A 25,774-nucleotide genomic window follows, 5' to 3' on the forward strand; every position below is an offset into this window, starting at 1 on the left:
GGCCTGGATGCCATGATCTTAGTTTTTTGAATGTTTAGTTTTAAGCCAGCCTTTTCACTCTCCTCCTTCACCCTCATCAAGAGGCTCTTTAGATCTTCTTCACTTTCTGCCATTAGAGTGGTATCATCTGCCTATCAGAGAAGGCAATGGCACCCCACTCCAGTACGCTTACCTGGAAAATCCCATGGACGGAGGAGCCTGGTAGGCTGCAGTCCATGGGGTCTCGAAGAGTCGAACATGACTGAGCGACTTCACTTTCACTTTTCACTTATGTGCATTGGAGAAGTAAATGGCAACCCACTCCAGTGTTCTTGCCTGGGTAATCCCAGGGACGGCAGCCCCTGCTGTGCTGCCGTCTATGGGGTTGCACAGAGTCAGACATGACGGAAGCGACTTAGCAGCAGTAGCAATATCTGCATATCTGAGGTGGTTGATATTTTTCCCAGCAGTCTTGATTCCAGCTTGTGCTTCATCCAGCCTGGCATTTCTCATGATGTACTCTACATAGAAGTTAAATAAGCAGGGTGACAATATAGAGCCTTTACATACTCTTATCCCTATTTGGAACCAATCAGTTGTTCCATGTAGGGTTCTAACTTTTGTTTCTTGACCCAAATACAGTTTCTCAGGAGACAAGTAAGGTGGTCTGGTGTTCCCCTCTCTCTAAGAATTTTCCACATTTTGTGATCCACATAGTCACAGACTTTCATACAGTTGATGAAGCAGCAGCAGATATTTTTCTGGAATTCCCTTGTGTTCCTATAGTGCAATGAATGTTGGTAATTTGATCTCCGGTTCATCTGCCTTTTCTAAACCCAGACAGTTCACATACTGCTGAAGCCTAGCTTGAAAGATTTTGAGCATAATCTTATTTAAATATGATTAAAGCGGAGTGTGCAGATCCATAAAGTTGGTAAACTTTTGTTGAATGTCTAGTCCATGAAAGATTCTATGCTGGGCACTATTAATTAATACTGTCAATTTACAGGACTGTTTTTAGACTACATATTTTTCCTATTTTTTCCCATGGAGTTTTGAGAAAATGTGACCAGAATAAAGTAGGTGAACATTTTAATCAAGAACTATAGTAATTTACTGATTCTAAATGTTTAATTACATGCAGCTTTTCCTGTTTGATTTGTTTTGGGTAGGATATATATATATCTGATTTTCTTAGATAAAAATTTAAGATAATTAATTTTAGATAAATACTTTAAAGAATAACATTGACACATTCTCTGGTTACAGATCTCTGTAGTGACCAGGGGTAAAGGGAATGAGGGAAATTTCAGTCTTTTGAACCCAAGGAATTAATGGATATGTTTTGGGTTTCAGTCCCTCGTGGGTGGGCCAGAGACCCACACATTCCCAGAGCCACTGGCCTAGAGAGGCAGCCAGGTCCACCATATGAGTCAGACATGTGGTTCAGTGGCTTAGATCCCAGTTTGAATTTCTGCTTCACCTCTTAGTAGGCTGTGACCCTTAGTAAGTGTTTTAACCTCTCAGAGCCTCAGTCTTCTCATTTGTAAAATAAGAATGACAAAGTCTACCTTCTAGAATTACTGTAAAGATGAAACAAGATGATTTGTGTAGGGGAATGCATGCTAAGTCGCTTCAGTCTTGTGTCCTCCTCTTTGTGACCCCATGGACTCTCGCCCACCAGGCTCCTCTGTCCATGGGATTCTCCAGGCAAGAATACTGGAGTGGGTTGCCATGCCCTCCTCGAGGGGATCTTCCTGACCCAGGGATCAAAGCCTCATCACTTATGTTTCCTGCATAGGCAGGCAGGTTCTTTACCACTAGCACAACCTGGGAGTCCCCTTATATACAAGAGGGGGTCAATAAATATTAATCCCATTCCTCAGGCCCCTCCCCCTTGTCAGCCTCTGCTGACATTGTCTTTAACAAATATATTTTTGTCTATATTTTCTCCTCTGATGGAGATATATTCTACATTATTAGGGACCACAGGTATCAAAAGTACAGGTTGAACAGATAGTAAAATACAGTTGATTTTCATTATTTGAGGTAGCTGTGTTCTACCAAGTTGTGTAGGGGAAATATAGGGTCATGTTTGTGACACCCTCTGATTATATTCTCAACAGGCCTTAAATACGTTTCCTTGTTTTAGGTGTATTTCTTTCTGTTTAATGACACTTTAATTTAATACATATCATTGGTTCACTAACAGCAAGTGCACGGTAACTCATGCCTGAATGAAGCTTATCTAACACACCATCAGTGTTAGGTTTTGAGATCACATATAGATATTAGCAAGTAGGCAGAGTTGGGAAATATGGAATCCATGAATAAGGAGGATCTACTATGTCTAAAAATGGATGCAGAACTTGCATCTGTTGTTTACTTAGCCCCGCTCTGGTTTGGCAGATGTTGTCATGGGCCTGTGTGACTGTGACTCTTATTACGCCCTGAACACCCTCACATGAGTGTGAGTTTGACTTATTATTTCCCTAAATACCCTTCAGATGGGCGGGGTGGTAGGGGCAGGAATACTCATCTTTTGTGTGAGTTGCCAATCACCCGGCAGCCACCCTGCAATCATGAACATGGGCTAAAATTACAATCAGATTCTCTCCTTGTATGTAAGTTGTAATTTACATAATCTGAACTTGGATCTACCACTTAGTCAGAAGAAGAAATAATATGTAAAAATTATTTCATGGCATGAAGTAAGCCCTTTAAAAAATAAAATGTTGACTTATTTTAAGTAAAGCAAAGTCTTATTTTTTGTAGTCATCGTTTGCTTAAAATGTTTGCAGTTACAGTTACTTTCTTCCCAGCACAAACTGTCAGCGTGGGAGTTGGTTTTGTCTAGGTACCTAAAGTTAACTAGAAATCTTTGACATCCTGAGACTGTAGCACATTTGGTTGGATGTTTCTGGATTAACTTCATGCACCACACAGAAAACTCCTAAACTGTTAAATCAAATATAGGCTGTCTTTGGCAGATAATTAGTCTTGCTGGTTTCAGGAAAACGTGCACTTTCAATGTTGTTTATTGTAAGGTGTGTTCAGGTGAACACACATCTTCTTGTCCCAGTCTCCTGGTGATAATCAGAAAATACTATTGAGAAAGGAGCCCAGATAAGACTACTCTGTGGTTATGAATGTATTAGCAAAGTTAATTGCTATAGAAAAAGTTCGAGTTTGACCTGAAGCCAAGCCTGTCCCTTTCTTACTGCATTTTAGGAGTCTGCATATGTTTAACCTTCACTCCTGAGTCACCCTTGCTGTGTGTTTTCTCTCTTTCTGTTTCTGGATTGTGGAACAATGCTAAAGAAAAGTATGGGACTGCACCATGGTGAGATAATGCCGCCACTCCCCCGACTTCTAAGAGGTCCGGGTCCTTATCCCTGGAACCTGTGAATACGTTACATTTGCCAGTATGGTTGTTATGGGTTTTGCAATGGAGCGATTATCCTTGATTTTGTGGATGGGGCCAGTATAATCACAAGGATTCTCCCAAGCGAGAAAGAGGCAGGAGGGTGACTGTCAGAGTGATGGTGTGAGACAGACTTGGCAGCCTTTGTTGGCTGTGGACATGGAAGGGAACCTCGAGCCAAGGGGTGCATGCGTGGCCTCTGAAAGTTAGAAGCAGCTAGAAAAGAAACACTCCCCAAGAGCCTCTTTTCAGACTTCTGACCTTCATAACTATAAGATTAATAAATTTGTTTTGCTTGAAGTCGCTGGCTTTGTGATAAACTGGTACATTAGCAACAGGAAACCAGCGCGTGGACTGACATGACTCTGCAGCCTCGAGCGGCGGCGGTGTTTAGTTGCTAAGTTGTGACTGACTCTGCGACCCCATGGGCTGTAGCCTGCCAGGTTCCTCTGTCCATCAGATTTTCCAGGCGAGAATACTAGAGTGGCTTGCCATTTCCTTCTCCAGGGGATCTTCCTGACCCAGGGCTCGAACCCTTGTCAACAGCGTGGAACCCAGTGTTTTCTGATCCCTCAGTGTGGCTACACTGTGTCTTGCTGCCGTCTCCGAATTGTCCACAGTTGTATCCTCTCCTGTTTCTATGTATACATTGGGCAGGTAAGCTGCTTTCTCTTTCACTAAGACTATCAGGACTTTCAAGCTTAAGTTACTTGTCCACAAAGATTATGGGGTCTTTTATTCCTTGAGAGAGCTTTTCCTGGTCCCGCCACCTTGGCTCTTATGTATGTGCTGTTTCTCTGTGTCGTAAACAGATCGCACTTGACGGGGACAGAGGAGAATCAGGGAAACTAATTGGGAGTCTGTTGTAATATAGTTGTGGTGGGAGTTGTGAGTGCCTGAGTTAGGCCACTGATGAGAGAGAGAAAGAGGTGATTTGAGAAATCTCAAATCTGAGAGGCAGAAACATTTTGCAGATAAACTTGTCAAGATTTAGTGACATTTTATTATACGGAAGAAAGAGGATAACCAGTCTCGGTCCCATTCTGAGAACTCATATACTGTTTGAATGAATGAGCAACGACGTAGATGTTGATGTCAGCTGAGGTTAATTACAGGAAGGACATCTATTGTCATGTGACAAGTTCCCCCCAAATTTAGCATCTGATACAACAAACATTATCTCATAGTTTCTGAGGCCCAGGAATCCAGGTGTCATTTAGCTGAGCGGTTCTGGCTCAGGGCTCCTCATGAGGTTGCAGTCAAGTTGAAGACTTGACCAGGTCTGCAGTCTCCATTCTTGAGTTGACTTGTGTGGCTCTAAGTGCAGGACTTCAGTGCTTTGCCAAGTGAGACTCTCTGTACCAAGTGATCTGAGGTGAGGGAGTTGGATTCGGCTTCCCTGGTGGCTCAGCGGTAAAGAATCTGCCTGCATTCGGGAGCTTCAGGGGATTTGGGTATAATCCCTGGATTGGGAAGATCCCCTGGAGGAGGTCATGGCAACCCACCCCAGTGTTCTTGCCCAGAGAATCCCGTGAACAGAGGAGCCTGGTGGGCTACAGTTCATAAGGTCACAAAGAGTAGGACTTTGTGAAGCGACTTAGCACACACTGACACATATAGGTGATTATTAAAATCCTGAGTGATTGGGGTCTTAGGCAGAATAGAAAACATTTGGAATAGCTGTGGTGGGAAGGAGGAAATCATACCTGACCAGATTCAAGTGAAAGAATCAGTGAGGTGTGTGGTTGTCCCAAGAGGAAATCAGATGTGATATTTGGTATCAGTTTGATGCTTTGCATCAGTCTGCTTTGCGTTTTCTGTGAAGAGCTGTCACCATGTGGAGAGGACCATTGGTCACAAAATGTGGGAGAGAAGGCATGTTATTAAAGGATTAATTCAGAGTGTGAGTTTTGCCTGAGAGACATAGCAGAATTGGGGTTTAAGAGAATTAAAGAGCTTCAGTAGAGAGTAGTTTAGTTAATCTACCCTTTACTGTGTGTTGCATAGGGAGGGAAGTGAGGTGAGCATGGAGTTAAAAAAGGAAAACTGAAGGATTGAAAAGACCATCAGTGTGTAATGTAGATAATGCCCAGTGGTTGAGGGATAACACAAGAAGAGGGGGCCATATTAAGACTTCTGAGATGGAATAATTTATAATTTAGAATCAGGGTACAGTCTTGAGAATGTTGATAGGGAAGTGAGCTTCTGAGAGTTAGGAATCCCAAAGCACTTTAAATCTGGTCTTTTGGATTCTACTTGCATTTTTGAAATCTTCGAAGATGATGGTGGAGTTAGAACAGGAGGAGAATTTGTGAGTCCCATGCCTAAATTCTGAATGTGGGCAGTGACTTTCTGTGATAAGGTAAGTGGAGTGATACAGCTAAATAACAGGATGAGTTATAAATCAAGAGGTAATTTTGTTGTTCAGTCACTAAGTCATGTCCTACTCTTTGCAACCCCATGGACTGCCGCACACCAGGCTCCCCTGTCCTCCAGTATCTCCTGGAGTTTGCTCAGACCCATGTCCATTGAGTCGGTGATGCTATCTGACCATCTCATCCTCTGCTGCCTCCTCTCCTTTGCCTTCAGCATTTCCCAGCATCAGGATCTTTTACAATGAATCGGCTCTTCACAGCAGGTGGCCAGAATATTAGAGCTTCAGCTTTAGCATCAGTCCTACCAAAGAATATTCAGGGTTAATTTCCTTTAGGACTGATTGATTTGATCTCCTTGCCATCCAAGGGACTCTCAAGAGTCTTCTCCAGCACCACAGTTTGAAAGCATCCTTTCTTCGGCGCCCAGCCTTCTTTATGGTCCAGCTGTCACTCCATACATGAATACTGGAAAAATCATAGCTTTGACTGTGTGGACCTTTGTTGGCAAAATGATATCTCTGCTTTTTAATACACTGTCTAGGTTTGTCATAGCTTTTCTTCCAAGGAGCAAGCATCTTTTAATTTCATGGCTGCAGTACTGTCCACAGTGATTTGGGAGCCCAAGAAAATGAAATCTGTCATTTGGAATGATTTGAAATGCTTAACAGTAAATACCACTTTTAAGCAGCCTTTACATGCTATTTTCTTATGATATCTAGTCCAGCTCTCACTGTACACTGTGAGATTGGTATGAGGAAGTTGAGCATTAGAGAGGTTAACTGAGTTGCCCTGGGCCATGCTGCTGGAAGAGCTGAGATTTGAACCTTGGTTTTCTGACTCTGACATGTTGCCCTTTTTAGACAGCAGTATTAGGCTGCTAGGTGAATGCCCACATCAATTCTGGGTCCCATGATGTATTAGGCGTGACATAAAGCCTGACTTCTGTTGGAAGAGAATCTGTGTCTGTGGCTGAGAGGGGCGGAAATAGTGTTCTGAGGATGTAGGGAATTAGGGGTGTGTGTGTGTTGTTTATTATTTAAATACCTGCTCAAAGATGGTAGAGAATACAGTAAGGGGGCAGGGGTTAGTAGAGAAGGGACCAAGGAATGAGGATGGATACTGGGCTTATAGCCTTTCTGCAGTCTTATGTCTAAACAAGGTGGAATATGATCTTACAGTGCAGACTTATTATGCTTGCGTGTGTGTGTGTGTGTGTGTGTGTGTGTGTGTGTGTTTTAGTATCAGCTAGAAAATTAAAGATATTCAACAAATGTTAGGAGGCTAGAATTTTGAAGAAAAATGTTATGCTTTTAAGTGAATTATTTGATCAAATTGTCTTTTTAACTTATTACTTTATTTATACAAAATTTCTAGATAGTTTGCCATCCTAAAAATAGTGAATATGAATAACATCCATAAAAATGTGTTTACTAAACATATGGAAATTTTTAGGTTATCATCTTTTTGTTGATTGATACTTGATCCTAAACCTGAAAATGATGTTTTACAACATCTGAATGTCCTTTCTTCATGGCAGACAGATGGGGAAACAGTGGACACAGTGGCTGACTTTATTTTGGGGGGCTCCAAACTCACTGCAGAAGGTGATTGCAGCCGTGAAATTAAAAGATGCTTGCTCCTTGGAAGGAAAGTTATGACCAACCTAGATAGCGTATTAAAAAGCAGAGACATTACTTTGCCAACAAAGGTCCATCTAGTCAAGGCTATGGTTTTTCCAGTAGTCATGTATGGATATGAGAGGTGGACTATAAAGAAAGCTGAGCACCAAAGAATTGATGCTTTTGAACTGTGGTGTTGGAGAAGACTCTTGAGAGTCCCTTGGACTGCAAGGAGATCCAAGCAGTCCATCCTAAAGGAGATCAGTCCTGGGTGTTCATTGGAGGGACTGATACTGAAGCTGAAACTCCAGTACTTTGGACACCTCAAGCGAAGAGCTGACTCATTTGAAAAGACTCTGATGCTGGGAAAGATTGGGGGCAGGAGGAGAAGGGGATGACAGAGGATGAGATGGCTGAATGGCATCACCGACTCGATGGACATGAGTTTGGGTGGACTCCGGGAGTTGGTGATGGACAGGGAGGCCTGGCGTGCTGCGATTCATGGGGTTGCAAAGAGTCGGACACGACCGAGCGACCAAACTGAACTGAAATGTCCTTTAGGAAACTAGCATAGAAGTTATTTAACAAAAGAAGAGATACCATGCCAGATGTAGCCTCAGAAATTACATCTCGGAGGTGTGGAACTTTGCCTATGTTTACTTTATTCAGCAGCCATTTAGAGTGTCTGATAAGTACTAGACACAGTGGGGAACGTGAATAACGTCCTCCAAGAGCCTGCAGCCTAGCAGGGGTACAAGGCAGAAATTACCTGTGGCAAAGCTGTATTTGTATTAAGTAAACCTCTTAAGGTTTAGTGTGATCTGGGTGGGACTCTGGCCAGGTCAGCAAGAACATCGTGAGCCCTTTCACCCCCTCCACCGAGACAGCTGCCTTCACCACAGCACAGGGAGCAGTGGTACTGACCAGTTGTGTCTCTCACACGCCCCATTACAGTTTCCTGGGAGGACCATGCCAATAACAAAACCATTAAACCAAAAAGCCTATTGTACACTGCTGTGCAGCAGGCACTGTGTTGAGCAGTTTATGTCGTTTCATCATCATAACTTTATGAAGCAGGCGTTATTCCCTTCACTTTACAGAAAAATACCTGAGTCTTAGAGATGTTTAAAGTAACTTTCTCTCGCAGTTTTACATGCAAGTGGTCTTGGAGAGGCAGCAGTGGACGGTAGCTTGAAGTGAGATCTTAGTTTCCTGCCCTGGAGTTGAACCTGGGTTGCCTGGATGAAAATCAGAAATCCTAGCTGCTAGTCCACCAGGAGCTAGAAGCTAGAGGCAAAAGTCCCCTGGCTCTTGCCCCCATTGAAGACTGCATTCCTCAAGGAGGCAAAAACTATAAAAACAGACACACAGTTTATTATTAGAGACACAAGAAGTGGGAAAGCAGGTAGAGTAATAGTTTGTTTAGTTAAGACAGAAGCAAGGCCAGAGATCCACACAGGGAGAGAAAGGATGTGGGCATCCTGCCTTGAGGAGGAGCCCAGTAAAGAGGTGGTTAAATCATTTACACGGGGCAGTTCTTTCCAGTCTTTGGTTACCTTCGACCAATTATCTGGTTTCTTTTCCCACGCATGACCTGCTCTAGGACTGTCCCCAACATCCATGCACAACTTTTTTCCAAGGTGTATTTGAGGCCATAGGCCTGTTGGGTGCCTTGGCGTCACCTATTCTGGGGTGGTGTGCACTCCTTTCTGATCCCTAAGGAGCCTCTCTGCGCATGTGCAGTATCTCCTTTGCCCCAAGGATGGGAAATATATGACCTGTCGATCTTTTACTCAAACACAGGTTAGCCCCTCTGGGTTCCTGCCGTGACTGTTCCTGCCATCACGTTGGCAGGAGACAAAGCCTGGCTCTTTACCCTGTTTCTGTTGTTTCTGTTTTGAAGTGCAAACAGGAAGCTGATTGAAATGCCTAACCTGGAACTCATCTATTCTCCTGCCTCAGAATTAAGAAGGCTAACGCCTGGTCTTCCAAGGCGGTAAGACCAGAGCCTTGGAAGCGCCAAGCCAGCTCTTTCTATCTTACGTCATGTCTTTGTCCCTGGACCAGGCTCCAAATACAGCCTCCTGGTCATCATCTGGCTGATCCTCGGGCAGTTGTGTTTTCTTTTCCAGGACACTTGTTGGGTTTTTATTCTTGCTTTCTGAAACTCAGCAAATGTCTCTGCAGCCACATCTCATAAAATATCCCACCTCCTTACTTCAGTTGCAAACCTGGCTTCCTCCTGAGGACCCTGCCTTCACCGCATACTCCTCAAGAAAACAAAGTTCCATCAGGAAAATGAAGAGCTTGACTTTTTATGCTGTGATTTATGAATGACCAGTTTATACTTAATAAATATAGTAGCAAGTTATATATACAAAGGCTCTATTTATAAAAATGCAATGGTTTGAAGAGTTTATACTAAGATTGTATATCAAATAAAAAGTGTCTTTTTGTTGAAGATAGTAAAATGTGCTTTTCTGCCAATATGATACTTGAGGATGAGAGTAAATGTGTAAAATTCAGTATGGCCAATTCTCATTAATAAAGCATTTATAATGATAAACATCTGAAGTACTGTATAGTGTTTTGTTTATGATAAATGCTGAATAATTTTTATGCCTGACAGAACATTTATTTGTGATGGTTTAGTTGGGTGCACAGCATTTGCTTCAAGTAATTATGTCTTTAGTCATGACCTAATTCAAACACAGATTGGAATAAAATGGTGAAAAAAAGCTGAAATCATTTCAGTAAGTAAAGAGGATGCTAGAAAGAAGCTTTTAAAACAAACTGGAGACCAGAGCTTAGGTAGTATCTTTATTGGATTTGATGATTTCTAAAGCTGAACTGTCAAAATAAATTGGGGAAATTAACAGGGGACATTTTTATTTGCAAAAGTGTGGAAATGAAAGTTTCGGTAAAGGTCAAGAATAATGTGGAATATGGTTATTAAAGTAAGGAGATGGCCATCGTTACCTAAGATACATTCCAGTTACCTGTTGCTGCCTTTCATGCCATCCAAAACCTTGTATAAAACAACTGCCATTTTATTCTCTCACAACCTTGCATTAGGAGTCCAGAGAAGAGACAGTGGGTTGATGTGTCTGCTTGCCAGTGTCTGGATTTTCAGGTGGGAGAACTGGAGTGGCTGGGTGTGACTTGACCAGGGGAAGAAGAAACAACTGGGGTGGAGAATCCGCTTTGCGGATGACTCCCTTACTCAGGCGGCACCTGGCCTGGGATGACCTGAAGGCCTGGCTCCCCTGGGGCAGTTGACACATACGTCCTCTCCACAGAGCTGGGGCTGTCACAGGATGGCAGTTTCTGGAGAGTGGGTGCTCCAGACACAGAGAGAGAGAGAGCTGACAGGCTTCTACGGAGCTGGGCTCAGAAGCCTCTGTCTCACTGTTGCCGCATTCTGTTGGTTACAAGCCAGTCATTCATTCACGCCATTGTAGATTTGAGAGGAGAAGAGCTGAACTCTGCTTCTTGAGAGGGGAGTGGCACGGTCACACTGCAGAAGAGCATGTGGGATGGGAAATGTTGTGACCATTTTCGGGATATATAGCCTGCCTGCACTTTCTGGGAGTAGAGGGGAAAACTTAAACCATATTTACAGCCTTTTTGGTTAGCCACACACTTTAAAAGGATTAAAAACAGAGAGACTGTGGTGTGATGTATTTACGTATTAGGAAATAGCTCTTACTGCCATTTTAAACACCAATATAGAATCTCCAGATTAGCAGAGACACCATTTCCTCAACATTTAATAAAGACTTACTGGCTCTATGGTCATATATGGTAATAAGGACTGATGCTGATGCTGAGGCTCCAGTACTTTGGCCACCTGATGCGAACCGCTGACTCATTGGAAAAGACCCTGATGCTGGAAAAGATTGAGGGCAGAAGGAGAAGAGGGCAACACAGGATGAGATGGTTGGATGGCATCACTGATTCAATGGACATAAACTTGGGCAAACCCTGCGAGATGGTGAGGGATAGCCAAGCCTGGCGTGCTGAGTCCATGGGGTCATGAAGAGTTGGACACGACTTGGCCACTGAACAAGAACAACAACATGATAATAAGGAAGCTTTTATTGTAAGTATAGCAGAAAGTTAGAAAATATACTAGTGTACACTTTGGATACTGTGATTGCTTAGCCACTTGCCTATCTTGTTGGGACAGTAAGCAAGAAGACCATCATTTCAGGGCTTTTGAAGATTGCTTCCAAAATTGTGGGTCTTTGGTATTAGTGTATATGTGTGTATTTGGGCAGCAGCCTTTACTGGTTTCAAGTTACACTACATTAATTTTTAACCATATTGTAGAAGAAATTTTTCAATCTGGTTAAGCTCTTATTTCTATCCTCTTCGAAAAAGGGGCAGATGGTACTATTTACATAAGTAGTGTTGTGTCAGGAAGGAAGAAAACCCAATCTTGGACACACTGTTGCGTTTCCCCGAAGCCAGGCTTTTCCAGGACATATTCTCTTCTAGTTGGAGAAGGGCATGGCAACCCACTCCAGTATTCTTGCCTGGAGAATCCCATGGACAGACGGAGTTTGGCAGGCTACAGTCCATGGGGTTGCAAGGAGTCAGACACGACTGAAGTGACCTAGCCACAGGGGGCTTTAAGGTTAGCGATACTGTGGTTTGAATCCTGAATATTTGTGAATAGCACTTTGTTCTTGGCTTCATTTTATCGCAGTGTAAATGCTCAGCATGTTTGAGTGCCCAAATTTACATCACTTTGGAGAGAATGAAAGTGCTTAGTGTATTATATGAATTGCTTTAGTTGGGGAGATATTTGAAGATTTTAGTGACAGAGCTGATAAACTAAGTGTGTGGTAGAACTGTGACTCAATAGCCAGTTACTTTGGTGCTCAATGTAAAGTGATGCCCTCAAATACGGTGAGAGATATATTCTGATGAGCATAAAATGTTGCTGTGAGATGGTAGAACCCTAAATTAATTTTAGGAAGCTTCTGTCCATTTAATTTTTAAGCCTGTCATCTGCACCTGGCTGTCTGCCATCACCTCAAACACCACATGTCCAAAATTGAATTAATCATCTTCTCCATCAGACATCTCCCACATGCCAAAGAACAAAGAAATAGGCCTAAAAACCTAGTTTTCTTTCTCAACTCTACCATTTCTGTCTGACTCTACCCTCCTTTGAGAGTAGAATTTTGAAATTAAAATTTTTTCTCAAGTATTTTTGTTTTCTTTCTTTGGAATTTCTTGTAGGTTTTCCTTTTTATATGCCTTCCCGCAGGTAGGAATCAATGTGGACCTTGTATTTTGTATTCTCCTGACTTTCATATTTTCCCTGTTTCAATTCTTAGTGCTGTGGTACTATTCATAAATGTAACCCCTGCCCGAGTGTTCATTTTCTCTTTGTTGTTCACTAGAGCAAATCTAAACTCCTTTGCATGTTTTTTGCTTATTTGCCTATTTGTAGGATAAGGTAGATGCCCCCAACTCCTGGGATCTAATACCCAGTGATCTGAGGTGGAGCTGATGTAATATAATAGAAATTAAGTGCACAATAAATGTAATGGGCTTGAATCATCCTGAAACCATCCTCCCCACACCCCACATCCCATCCCGTGAAAAAATTGTCTTCCACAACACCAGTCCCTGGTGCCAGAAAGATTGGGGACTGCTGGGGTAAGGAGCTTCCAGGGCTTAAGCACCTATATTAGGTTTCTCCAGAGAAACAGAGCCAGTAAGATACATATCGTGAAGTTGATTAAACAAGGAGGCTGTTAGACCAAGGTGGTTCTAATGCCATGGTTGCCTAGGTAACCAGACCAACATCTAAGCCTGTAAATGCCTCATGATTATGAAATCTAAAACTAAGGACAGTGCATCACAAGGAGCCAGCTAGGCTTCAAGCTGTAGCCAAACAATTTCCTAGCTTCGCTTTAACCTCTTCTCTGTTAAAGCCCTTCCCTGAGCTCCTGTCAGAGGAGTGTTCTGAGTCACTTCAGTTTTGCGCTGCCCAGTTTGATTCAGTTTTTGCTCAAATAAACTCTTACAGTTTTAAATATCCAGTTTATCTTTTAGCAGTATATGATAGGATATAGGAATAGGATATATTATTAGGCATTGGCTCACATGATTATTGAGGCTGAAAAGTCCCAACATCTATAGTCAGCAAGCTGGAGACTCAGGAGACCCCAGCCCTCTCCCAGGCAGCAGAGGACAGATGTTCCAATTCAAATGGGACAAAGACATTCCCTCTTACTCAGCCTTTTTTGGTCTATTTAGGTCATCACTTGCTTGAGTAAGGCTACCCGTGTTAGGGAGGGCAATCTACTTTACTCAGTCTACCAAATCAAGTTAATCTCAAGCAGAAACACCTCCTAGACACACTCAGAGTAATGTTTGACCAAATGTCTGGGTACCCCATGGCCTAGTCAAGCTGATACATAAAATTTACCATCACAGCACTTTGATCGGAAAAGCTTTTCTTCCATTTTTGCTTTAGTCAAGAACTCAAGTGGCAGACAGGCTTCAGTCTATAGTGAGAAGTGGGGAGTAGAGCTGAGAGAGTGGGATAACATTCAATAGTGCCTAGGAGAGAGGGTCAGTGAAGGGGTAGGTCTGTAGGACTTGTAGCCAAATGTCTGTCAACTGACGAATAGGTAACAGAATGTGGCGTATAATGAAATTGTCACTTCAATCGCTAAGTTGTGTCTAACTCTTTGCAATCCTATGGACTGCAGCATGCCAGGCCTCCTGGTCCATCACCAACTTCCGGAGTTTACTCAGACTCATGTCCATCGAGTCGGTGATGCCATCCAACCATCTCATCCTCTGTCGTCCCCTTCTCCTCCTGCCTTCAGTCTTTCCCAGCATCAGGGTCTTTTCAAATGAGTCAGTTCTTCTGATCAGGTGGACAAAGTATTGGAGTTTCAGCTTCAGCATCAGTCCTTCCAATAAGTATTCAGGACTGATCTCCTTTAGGATGGACTGGTTGGATCTCCTTGCAGTCCAAGGGACCCTCAAGAGTCTTCTCCAACACCACAGTTCAAAAGCATCGATTCTTCAGCGCTCAGTTTTCTTTATAGTCCAGTTCTCACATCCATACATGACTACTGGGAAAACCATAGCTTTGACTAGATGACCTTTGTTGACAAAGTAATGTCTCTGCTTTTTAATATGCTGTCTAGGTTGTCATAACTTTTCTTACAAGAAGCAATTTGAATTTTATTTGGCCATTAAAAGGATTGGGAGTGAAGTATTGATACATTCTAAAACATAGATGAACCTTGAGAACATTGGAAGTGAAAGAAACTTGACACAGAAAGCCACATATTGTATGATTCCAGTCCTTTGAAATGTCCAGAATAGGCCAATCCATTGAGACAGGGTAGATTAGCTCAGGGCTATGGGAGAAGTAAGGGAGAAGGCAGTGGCAACCCACTCCAGTACTCTTGCCTGGAAAATCCCATGGACGGAGGAGCCTGGTAGGCTGCAGTCCGTGGGGTCGCTAAGAGTCGGACACGACTGAGCGACTTTACTTTCACTTTTCACTTTCATGCATTGGAGAGGAAATGGCAACCCGCTCCAGTGTTTTTGCCTGGAGAATCCCAGGGACAGAGGAGCCTGGTGGGCTGCCGTCTATGGGGTCGCACAGAGTCGGACACGACTGAAGTGACTTAGCAGCAAGGGAGGAGTAGGGTAGCTACTAATGGTTATGGGCTTCCCTCATGGCTCAGATGGTAAAGAATCTGCCTGCAATACAGGAGACCCTGGTTTGATTCCTGGATTGGGAAGATCTGCTGGAGAAGGGATAGGCTACCCACTCCAGTATTCTTGGGCTTCCCTTGTGGCTCAGCTGGTAAAGAATCCTCCTGCAATGTGGGAGATCTGGGTTCAATCCCTGGATTGAGAAAATCCCCTGGAGAAGGGAAAGGCTACCCCCTCCAGTATTCTTGCCTGGAGAATTCCATGGACTGTGTAGTCCAGGGGGTCACAAAGGGTCAGACATGACTGAGCGACTCTCACTTCACTTGAATTGGACTTCCCAGTGGCTCAGTGGTCGTGACCTGCCTGCCAGTGCAGGAGGTGTGGGTTAGGTCCCTGGGTTGGGAAGATCTCCTGGAGAAGGAAATGGCAACCCACCCTGGTATTCTTGCCTGAGCTATCCCATGGACAGAAGGCTGGTGGGCTACAATCCATGAGCTTGCAAGAGGAGTCAGACAACAACATCGTCTCTGGAATTAGGTATCGATATTGATTATACAACCTTATGAATATACTCAGAACCACTGAATTGTACACTTTAAAAAAGATGAATCTTATGGTATGTCAGTTATCTCTCTTTTTTTTTTTAAGAAAAGGAATTGTTGCAGTGTTAAATTACTCAAGGCTTAGAACAAGAGCATCCTCGAATATAGGATCTATAAGGCAAGGTATTTGTGTTAATTCCTCTGACTATTTTAATCTCATTTTAGGCAGTAATATATGACTTTACAGATTTGATGAGCGACTTGTGGTGTTTGTAGGGACCATTAAAATAAATATATTGATTACTTAAAGTCATCTCCTGTGCCGTACGTTGGAAAAATTCGGATTATTGTGTCCAGTTACCAAACCAGCCTGCTCTAATTTTGTGGTTCACTCCTTTATGTTTGCTTTCCTTTCAGGTTTACATACAGCATTTTCTTTAAAATTTGCTTTTTAAAAGAGCAGAGACAAGGTTATGGAAGGAATATGTTGGGGGGGGGAGGTTTGGTCATTAATATGACTTTTTTCTCTGAAGAATTTGAATGTTGACAACTTTAAAGCTCTTTTCTAGAATTTCATTACCTTTCTTTAGATCCTTTCAGAATGGCACTGAGGTTTTCTCAGTAGGAAGAGTATCATAATATTCGTTTCATTAAACTATATGTAGTTCCTGCTGAGAAGTAAATTGAGACCTGAAAATGTTTATCACCATAAAAAGCACCAGAAAAAAGTATTGCAAAAACACAGAGTAGCTTCCCTTAGAATTCAGTTTGGGATGCTGTTTTGTTTTAGAATTCTTATTCTGATAGAATAAGTTGGCATGGTATTTCTTCTATTTCATTACTGAATTAACTTTATAGGCCCTTATCTTTGCATTTAGGAAAGCAGTAGGTGGTTCTCAGTCTTTCTTCCAGTCAGTTGCTCCCCTGGTGGATGTGTGGATAGCCACCTGAAAGGGGAGGGGAACGAGTGTGTAGTTTTTTAAAGGACACGTCTTACCCCTGCATCAAATTGAGAATGACTACCATGGTGATCAAAAGTTATTACTGAAAAAAAAGTTATTAATGGGATTGTAATCTCCTTTTGGTTGTTGGGTTGAAATGATTAAGCATGGTTAGCCTTAGGGAAGGCTGGAGAAATTTGGGGTGATGTATTTTTAGAAATGCCTGTTCTACTGCCAAGATGAGAGCTCAGAACTGTGGACCGGGAGTTACATGTTCCTGAGTTGTACCCCATTACAGCCCAGGTCTGTGTGAAACAGGAGATCACTTTTGGGGGTGGGCAGCATGTGAGTAACCTCAGCTAGTAGGTGCTGTTTACAAGTTCACCCTGTGACTCATATGAGCCCTGACTGAAGATAGAATAAGATTTGTAGAGGTTCATAACCTCCTTGACAGACTGAACAACTGGGAGAGGGTATCTCTCCTCCCACTTTGGATCAACCACCTGTGTGTGTGTGTTATTTGCTCAGACATGTCTGACTCTTTGTGATCCCATGCTCCTCTGTCCATGGAATTCTCCAGGCAAGAATACTGGAGTGGGTTGCCATTCCCTTCTCCAGGGGATCTTCCCAACCCAGAGATTGAACCCCAGTATCCTGCATTGCAGGAGGATTCTCTTCTTTGTGAGCCACCAGGGAAGCCTCTCTTGCTTTGTATGACCTCCTAAATAGCTCTTAAGTCAGGTCTCATCCCTCCACTCCAAGGTTCGTGTTAGAAACCTCCGGCTGTTTCCTGAGTTATTTTGATTCATTTTGACTGTTCTTCAGTCTCCTCTTATCTGATATATCCTCCACAATGCTGTCAGCATTTTAATTTCTAAAATACAAGTCAAATCAGGTTATTTCTCTGTTTAAAACCCTTCACTAGTTCTCTGTTACCTACAAAGAAAGACATGTTTATTGAGTTCCATAAAAGTGTGTTGGTACCTTGACCTTTGATTGATTTCATTATGTTGGGGTACTTCCTTTAAGAAAACTCAGTATATAGAAATGCAGATGCCCCATGAGTTTTGCTCTAAGCCTTTCTGAGCACAGCCTGCTTGTCTCTAAGCTGCTGCTGCTTCCTGACCTGTCTCTGGGAATATGTTTGTTGATTTCTTTGGTGAAAGTGGCTTTAGGCTTTGGTCAGGAGTGGGGACCAGATCAAGTGCAACTTTGAAGGCCAAAGAAAAGAATGCTGAGGTTGAAAGCAAGGGTTAGTTACTAGTTACTGAAATACAAATAGCAGATTTATATTTTGAGAGGACCATTTGGCTGTTAGTGAGGTATGGATTGCAGCATGGTGTAACTGGGAGCAGGGAGGTCATTGAGTAAACCACTGTAGTGATCCTTGCTCTGGAGCCAGAGGTGAGGGTGGCCTGCACTGGGGTGTTTGCACTGGAGATGGAGAACAGTGCAGAGATCCATGGTATATTTTGGAAGTATAACTGATAGATCTCATCATGGCTGCCTGTGGGCGGTGGGGAAAAGAGAAGGCAGAACTCTTAGGTGACAGAGTTTGTATTTTTCACTCTAAATAGCGTGCTGCTGCTGGTAAGTCACTCAGCCGTGTCCGACTCTCTTGTGACCCCATGGACTGTAGCCCGCCAGGCTCCTCTGTCCATGGGATTTTTCAGGAAACAATACTAGAGTGGGTTGTCACTTCCTCCTCTGGGGGATCTTCCTGACCCAGGGATCAAACTCATGTCTCCTGCGGCTCCTGCATTGCAGGGGGATTCTTTACTGTTGAGCCGCCAGGGAAGCCCTTTAAATAGCATATTTAGGTGTAAAAGGGGGAAATGAGGAAAAATATAGTATAGTTGCTATACCCAAAACAGATAATGAATATTAAATCCTTGGATTCCGCTTAAATTAGGAAGGGAATGGGTGACTTGGAGGATGTAAGGGCTGGTCAAGGGCTGACATGGCGGGGTGGTGGGGGCCACTGTGAGCAGGCGCAGTCCCCTCTGTGTCTGGCATTTTGGGTTTTATGTCCCACCCTTGCCCACTGTTGTAACTTTGCTAAATTAACATTTGTTAAGTAGAGCCCTGGGGGTGATGGATGGTTCAGTAAAAGACCACAAGAGAACTGAAATCGAGTTTATTACAGGTCGTGGAGGAGGTACACAGCACACCTTAAGAGGCCAAAGAGGGCAGTCAAGACAGGGTGTAGGCAGAGATCGGGGTGGATTCTGGAGGAGTATTTTGGGGTTCCCAGGCTAGGGTCAGATTGGTCAGTTCAAACCAAAAAGAGGGAGAGGTGGTTGGGGTGGCCTCAGCAATCTGTTTTTATCCAAGGGGCACCAGGGGAAGACCCTGGGAGGTGAGGGAGACTGATGATCCCAAGGGCAGTTGCGGGGCTGGCATTTCGGGAACTTACTCACTGGGGAGTCTGTGGGCTGTCTTCCAGGATGTGCACACTCGATGGAGAGGTATCAGTTCAGAGCCCTGTAGGCCACTTGGCCACACACGGATGCAGAGGCAGCAATACTGTGGAGTAGGTTAGCAAAACCCATGCTTTACCTTTAGGAAATCTTAGCCTCATTCTTCTTTCCCAGTTGTTTGAGCTCCTCCTCTTTTCTGTGCTCTGCCATAGGTGAGCCAGTTTGTATCCTGTGTGTCAGAGTTAAAGCTGGGAGGATATGTTGGAGTTCTGCTCTCTGATAGGTTCAAGAAAGCTAATGATTTTGCAGGCTGTTTGGTATTTGTTGTTGTCACTGGGAGCACTGCTCCTTTACATCTTTCCATATCCTGCATAAAAGCCCATCAAACCATTTGTCAGCGCATATACCCCTAAATGTCATTATGACTAGGTTTTCCTTTGAGTGGTTCACTTTCTTCAGAAGGTTCTCTAGCCTGCTGCCAGGGATTTGTTCTAAGAATGTATTCCAACAAATCATTTACTACTTTTGCATTTGCTTTCTATCCTCTGGTCTCTCTGGCTTGAACTGCTCACGTTCTGTAAGGACTCAATTTAAACTTGTTCTTGCACCTTCCTTGTCGTTAATATCCAAAATGTACAAATATCCTTTTCAGATTGGTTTCTCTTACTTAATAATATGCATTTAAAGTTCATCCATGTCCTCTCATCATTTGATAGCTCGTTTCCTTTTAGTGTTGAATAATATCCCATTGTCTGGAGGTACCACTGTTTATTTATCCATTCATCCACTGAAGGTAACTTGGTTGCTTCCAAGTTTTGGCAGTATAATTCTTCCCAACTCATGAGGTGTTTAAACGTGGGGTGGGGGAAGAAAGAGATGTCTTAAAATCATTGTCCAGCCCCATTCCGAGTATAAAAACAGAAAGATATGTACAGATTCTAAATCTCCTAAAATTCTTAGACTCATTTCCCAGTTAAATTGCAGAGACAAAACTCATTACCAGGCATGTTTTTGACCCTAGCTGGCTTTCCCTGACACCAGTCCGTCTTTCTCTTCAGGTTGATCTGACCACACCAGGCACCCACCAGAACCATTCCTGTCTTATGCAGGAAGACAACTTAACTCAGGTTCTTTCTTCACAGTTCTCTCTACCCACCGCTGCCCTTTCTAGCCTTTCCATTTACTGAAGTCTTTGCCCAGTTTCTCTACTGAACATCTCTTGTGCTATATATACAGTATTCTGTTACTCAGCAGCTTGACACTTTACATATATTATCTAAAATTGTCTGCCATTATTTTGTATGTGTTAAGCAGTTCTATTTAAGCAAGATTAAGTAAGAACATTTCTGCCTTTTTTAAAAAAAATCATAATGTGTATAAAAAAGTACCGAGAACATGGTAAGGCATTCAAAGTTTGTTTGATTTTTTTTTTTCTTTTGAATAAGATTCGATAGCACAGATCTCATTGCGTGGACCCTAAGTAATAAGCCTTACAATATTAATAAGACTTCTGTTTGTTTTTTCAAAAGTCAAGTTAAACCTTCTTGGGGAAACAGATATATTCTCTGTTGCCATGGAGGAAAATACCTCCATGTTATTAGACTTTATATTTTAAAAAAGAGTTTTCTAACAGTTATAGAAATGCATAGACAGCAAGCATATCTTTAAAGGTAGTTCTTTCCCAAAGCAATTGGATTTTAAAGCTCTTTTAAAATTAGAGTTTTACAGTATCCTTGGCTTAAATAAATCCAAATGAGCTTTTTTTTTTTTTTTAACTGCCTTGTAAATGTTTTATCTGGACATAAGTCTATTAAGTCTATTGTTGGAATTAATTTGATTACATAATGAATAAGGAACAGCCTTTGTTTTATTTTTTTTAAACTTGCAACAAAAGAAACTGGACCAAGAAAAGAAAAAAATTAGGTAATTCGTTGCCAGGATTTAACTGCTCTATATGGGTAGCATCTGTTTCCCTTCCACCAACCTTGAACTACAGGTCTTCAGTGCATCTTCTTGGTAATCCAGTTCCATAGTTATTAATGGCAGATGAATATGTGGCTTAATATTTTGTGAGAATATGGGTTAAAAGGTTTACATCTCATATCATATTCCAAAATACTGTTAACATTCTCTTTAAATACCTAGCCTGCCAGTTGCCTTGTTTCTTTACAGCCTCTTTAAAAAGTCCCTTCGAAGTGATAAGCAGTTCAAGCCTGGTCTTTGAGCAAGTGGCCCACAGGGGCAGCTCTTAGGATGCATGCCGGCCCACGTGGAGGGCATGTCACATACAGGCAGGATAGGTTTTCACAGGGACTAAACCTGTTTGGACAAAATTAAATTTGTTTTGTCATTTTTTTCTCGCATCTTTAAAATGAGTAGGACATCATAAAAGAGGAACAGTGGGTTGGAAGAAGATGGGGGAAGAGTAATATTTGTCACGCAGACTGATAAATGTGCTCTCATACTGTAGTAGTAAGTACGTTAGTCATCAATAGGATGGATTGAGAAAACACAACCTAAAATTTCCACAAAGAGGAACTTAACATAATTCTTCTGCAAGATAACTGTCCTGGTCTTTTCAGAAATGTCAGTGTTCAGATTCAAGGAAACTGGAGTCTCAATGTGGGACCCTTGATTAGATCTGCATTTATAGAGAAGAACTGCTGTTAATTTGATACTGTTGGATTCGTTTGATAAACTTGAATGCAGTCTGTGTGTTATTATTCTACGAGGTTTAACTTCTTGGGTGTAATAGTGTTGTCTTTGATCTTGGGAAATATATGCTGAAGTACTTAGGGGTGACAGGTGCCTGGAGCTTCTCTTCAGGCAGCTTAGAAAAGAGAAAGGCGTGTGTGCGCGTGTGTGCGTCATGCTCGGTGATGAATGAGTTTGGATTGTTACTTCTTTCTGACCCTCATTGTCCACTAAACGATGTTCTCTGGGTTTTGCTACTTACTCTTTTTTCTCTTGGGTGAATGGTTGGTCATTTGAGACCTTCTCATTTGATTTCTTTCTTTTTGTCCACCTCATTTTCTAGCATGAAGCTGCTTGAGACTAGTTCTTGGGCTCAATTCATTTTCCTACATTGCAGTGATTAATCCTGTAATCTAGGTTAGCATAAATATATGCTATTATTGATCTTCAATAGAATAAGAAAATATGGATGGATTTGTGCAGTTTCATCATCTCTAAAACACATTTAAACACATTTTATTGACATGCCTGTAAGGATGTTAATAATATTCAGACACCAAGCAGTGATCCATTCTATAGAAACATTAGATTCTCTAAATAAGCTGCTTAGAGCTCATCAGTAATGTTTAATAATTTGTGAAACATTTACTTATAAGGCTGGTCTGAGAGTTCTGCTGAGTGTGAACTGAGGTACAACGCTGTCCGGGCTCTGTCTTTGCTCTAGAACAGACCCTACGGGGCCAAGGTCAATAACCTGCTGTTTTTGAGAAGTTTGAGAAACTCTTTTCGATATTTAACTTTGGAATCTTAAGGACGAAGTAACCTTTTGGTAATTATATCTGAGAGTTTAATAATAAAAACAATTATGGGAATGTATTCTTCCTTTGTTCAAAGTGTATAAGATTTCTTTTTTTTTAATTGAAGTGTATGCTGGGAAAATCCCATGGATGGAGGAGCCTGGTAGGCTGCAGTCCATGGGGTCACTAAGAGTCGGACACAACTGAGCGACTTCACTTTCGCTTTTCACTTTCATGCATTGGCGAGGGAAATGGCAACCCACTCCAGTGTTCTTGCCCCGAGAATCCCAGAGACAGTGGGCCCCCGTCTATGGGGTCGCACAGAGTCGGACACGACTGAAGCGACTTAGCAGCAGCAGCCGCATAACTGACCTACAACGGTGCATTAGTTCCAGGTACACAACATAGTGGTTCTATTACTATCTCACATAATACAAAGTTATTTCAATATTATTTTCTATATTCCCCATGCTGTACGTTTCGTACCCATGACTCGTTTATTTTGTAACCGGAAGTTAACCCGCTTGATCTCCCTCACCTGTTTCACTCCTTTCCCGTCATCTCCCCTCTGCCAATCACTAGGTTCTCTATGAGAGTCTGCTGCTATCTTGTTATTTGTTCAGTGTTTTGTTTTTTTTTTTAGATTCTACATATAATTGAAATTATAATGGTTTTTCACTTTGTCTGACTAATTTACTTAGTATGATATCCTTTTATGTCCATCCATGTTGTCTCAATGGCAAGATTTCATTTTGTAAATAAGTTTTAAATAACTTATTTACAAAAGAGAAATGCAAACATAGAGAAGGAACTTAAAATTACCAGGGCGAGAGGGAGAGATTGGCAGTTTGGGACTGACATGTACACACTGCTGTATTTAAAACAGATGACCAACAAGGAGCTCTTGTATAGCACAAGGAACTCAGCTCAATATTCCGTAATAACCTAAATGAGAAAAGAATCTGAAAAGGGATAGAAACCTATAAATGAATCACTTTGCTGTACACTTATAACTAACACATCATTGTAAATCAGCTATCAGTTCAGTTTCAGTTCAGTTGCTCAGTCATGTCTGACTCTTTGTGACCTCATGAATTGCAGCAAATCAGGCCTCCCTGTCCATCACCAACTCCCGGAGGCCACCCAAACTCATGTCCATCGAGTCGGTGATGCCATCCAGCCATCTCATCCTCTGTCATCCCCTTCTCCTCCTGCCCCCAATCCCTCTCAGCATCAGAGTCTTTTCCAGTGAGTCAAGTCTTAGCATGAGGTGGCCAAAATATTGGAGTTTCAGCTTTAGCATCAGTCCCTCCAATGAACACCCAGGACTGATCTCCTTTAGAATGGACTGGTGGATCTCCTTGCAGTCCAAGGGACTCTCAAGAGTCTTCTCCAACACCACAGTTCCAAAGCATCAATTCTTCGGCACTCAGCCTTCCTCACAGTCCAACTCTCACATCCATACATGACCACTGGAAAAACCATAGCCTTGACTATATGGACCTTTTTAGCAAAGTAATGTCTCTCCTTTTTAATGTGCTCTCTAGGTTGGTCATAACTTTCCTTCCAAGGAGTAAGCGTCTTTTAATTTCATGGCTGCAGTCACCATCTGCAGTGATTTTGGAGCCCCCAAAAATAAAGTCTGACACTGTTTTCACTGTTACCCCATCTATTTCCCATGAAGTGATGGGACCAGATGCCATGATCTTAGTTTTCTGAATGTTGAGCTTTAAGCCAACTTTTTCACTCTCTTTCACTTTTTAGTTCCTCTTCACTTTCTGCCATAAGGGTGGTGTCATTTGCATATCTGAGGTTATTGATATTTCTCGAGGCAATCTTGATTCCAGCTTGTGCTTCTTCCAGCCCAGCGTTTCTCATGATGTACTCTGCATATAAGTTAAATAAGCAGGGTGACAATATACAGCCTTGACGTACTCCTTTTCCTATTTGGAACCAGTTTGTGGTTCCATGTGCAATTCCAAATGTTGCTTCCTGACCTGCATACAGATTTCTCAAGGGGCAGGTTAGGTGGTCTGGTATTCCCATCTCAGAATTTTCCACAGTTGATTGTGATCCACACAGTCAAAGGCTTTGGCATAGTCAATAAAGCAGAAATAGATGCTTTTCTGGAACTCTCTTCCTTTTCCATGATCCAGCGGATGTTGGCAATTTGATCTCTGGTTCTTCTGCCTTTTCTAAAACCAGCTTGAACATCTGGAAGTTTACGGTTCATGTATTGCTGAAGCCTAGCTTGGAGAATTTTGAGCATTACTTTACTAGCATGTGAGATGAGTGCAGTTGTGCGGTAGTCTGGCCATTCTTTGGCATTGCCTTTCTTTGGGAATGAAAACTGACCTTGTCCAGTCCTGTGGCCACTGCTGAGTTTTCCAAATTTGCTGGCATATTGAGTGCAGCACTTTCACAGTATCATCTTTTAGGATTTCAAATATACTCAACTGGAATTCCATCACCTCCACTAGCTTTGTTCGTAGTGATGCTTTCTAAGGCCCACTTGACTTCACATTCCAGGATGTCTGGCTCTAGATGAGTGATCACACCATTGTGATTATCTGGGTCGTGAAGATCTTTTTTGTACAGTTCTTCTGTGTATTGCTACCTCTTAATATCTTCTGCTTCTGTTAGGTCCATACCATTTCTGTCCTTTATAGAGCCTATCTTTGCATGAAATATTCCCTTGGTATCTCTAATTTTCTTGAAGAGATCTTGAGTCTTTCCCATTCTGTTCTTTTCCTCTATTTCTTTGCATTGGTCACTGAGGAAGGCTTTCTTATCTCTTCTTGCTATTTTTTGGAACTCTGCATTCAGTTGCTTATATCTTTCCTTTTCTCCTTTGCTTTTCACTTCTTTTCACAGCTATTTGTAAGGCCTTCCCAGACAGCCATTTTGCTTTTTTGCATTTCTTTTCCATGGGGATGGTCTTGATCCCTGTCTCCTGTACAATGTCCCAAACCTCAGTCCATAGTTCATCAGGCACTCTATCTATCAGATCTAGGCCCTTAAATCTATTCTCACTCCTACTGTATAATCATAAGGGATTTACTCCAATATAAAATAAAATTGTTTTAAAGATTTCATTTTTTATAGCTAACACTCCATAGTGTGTGTGTGGGCGGTATGTATGTATATCACATCTTCTTTACCATTCATCTGTTGATGGGTGTTTAGGTTGCTTCCATAACTTGGCTGTTGGAAACAAAGCTGCAGTGAACATAAGGGTCCTTATATCTTTCTGAATTAGTGTTGTGTTTTTTTTTTCTGGAA

The 25,774-nt window shown here is 42.2% G+C and overlaps 1 protein-coding gene across 9 annotated transcripts in view; it reads left to right on the forward strand.

The window, feature by feature from the left end:
* FAM184A (family with sequence similarity 184 member A) overlaps window positions 1-25,774 on the forward strand; it is a 122,922-nt gene that overhangs the window by 16,843 nt on the left and 80,305 nt on the right. The gene's annotated exons all lie outside the window — the stretch shown is intronic.

The sequence above is a fragment of the Ovis aries genome, chromosome 8 (assembly GCF_016772045.2).
Source record: "Ovis aries strain OAR_USU_Benz2616 breed Rambouillet chromosome 8, ARS-UI_Ramb_v3.0, whole genome shotgun sequence".
Classification (NCBI taxonomy): domain Eukaryota; kingdom Metazoa; phylum Chordata; class Mammalia; order Artiodactyla; family Bovidae; genus Ovis; species Ovis aries.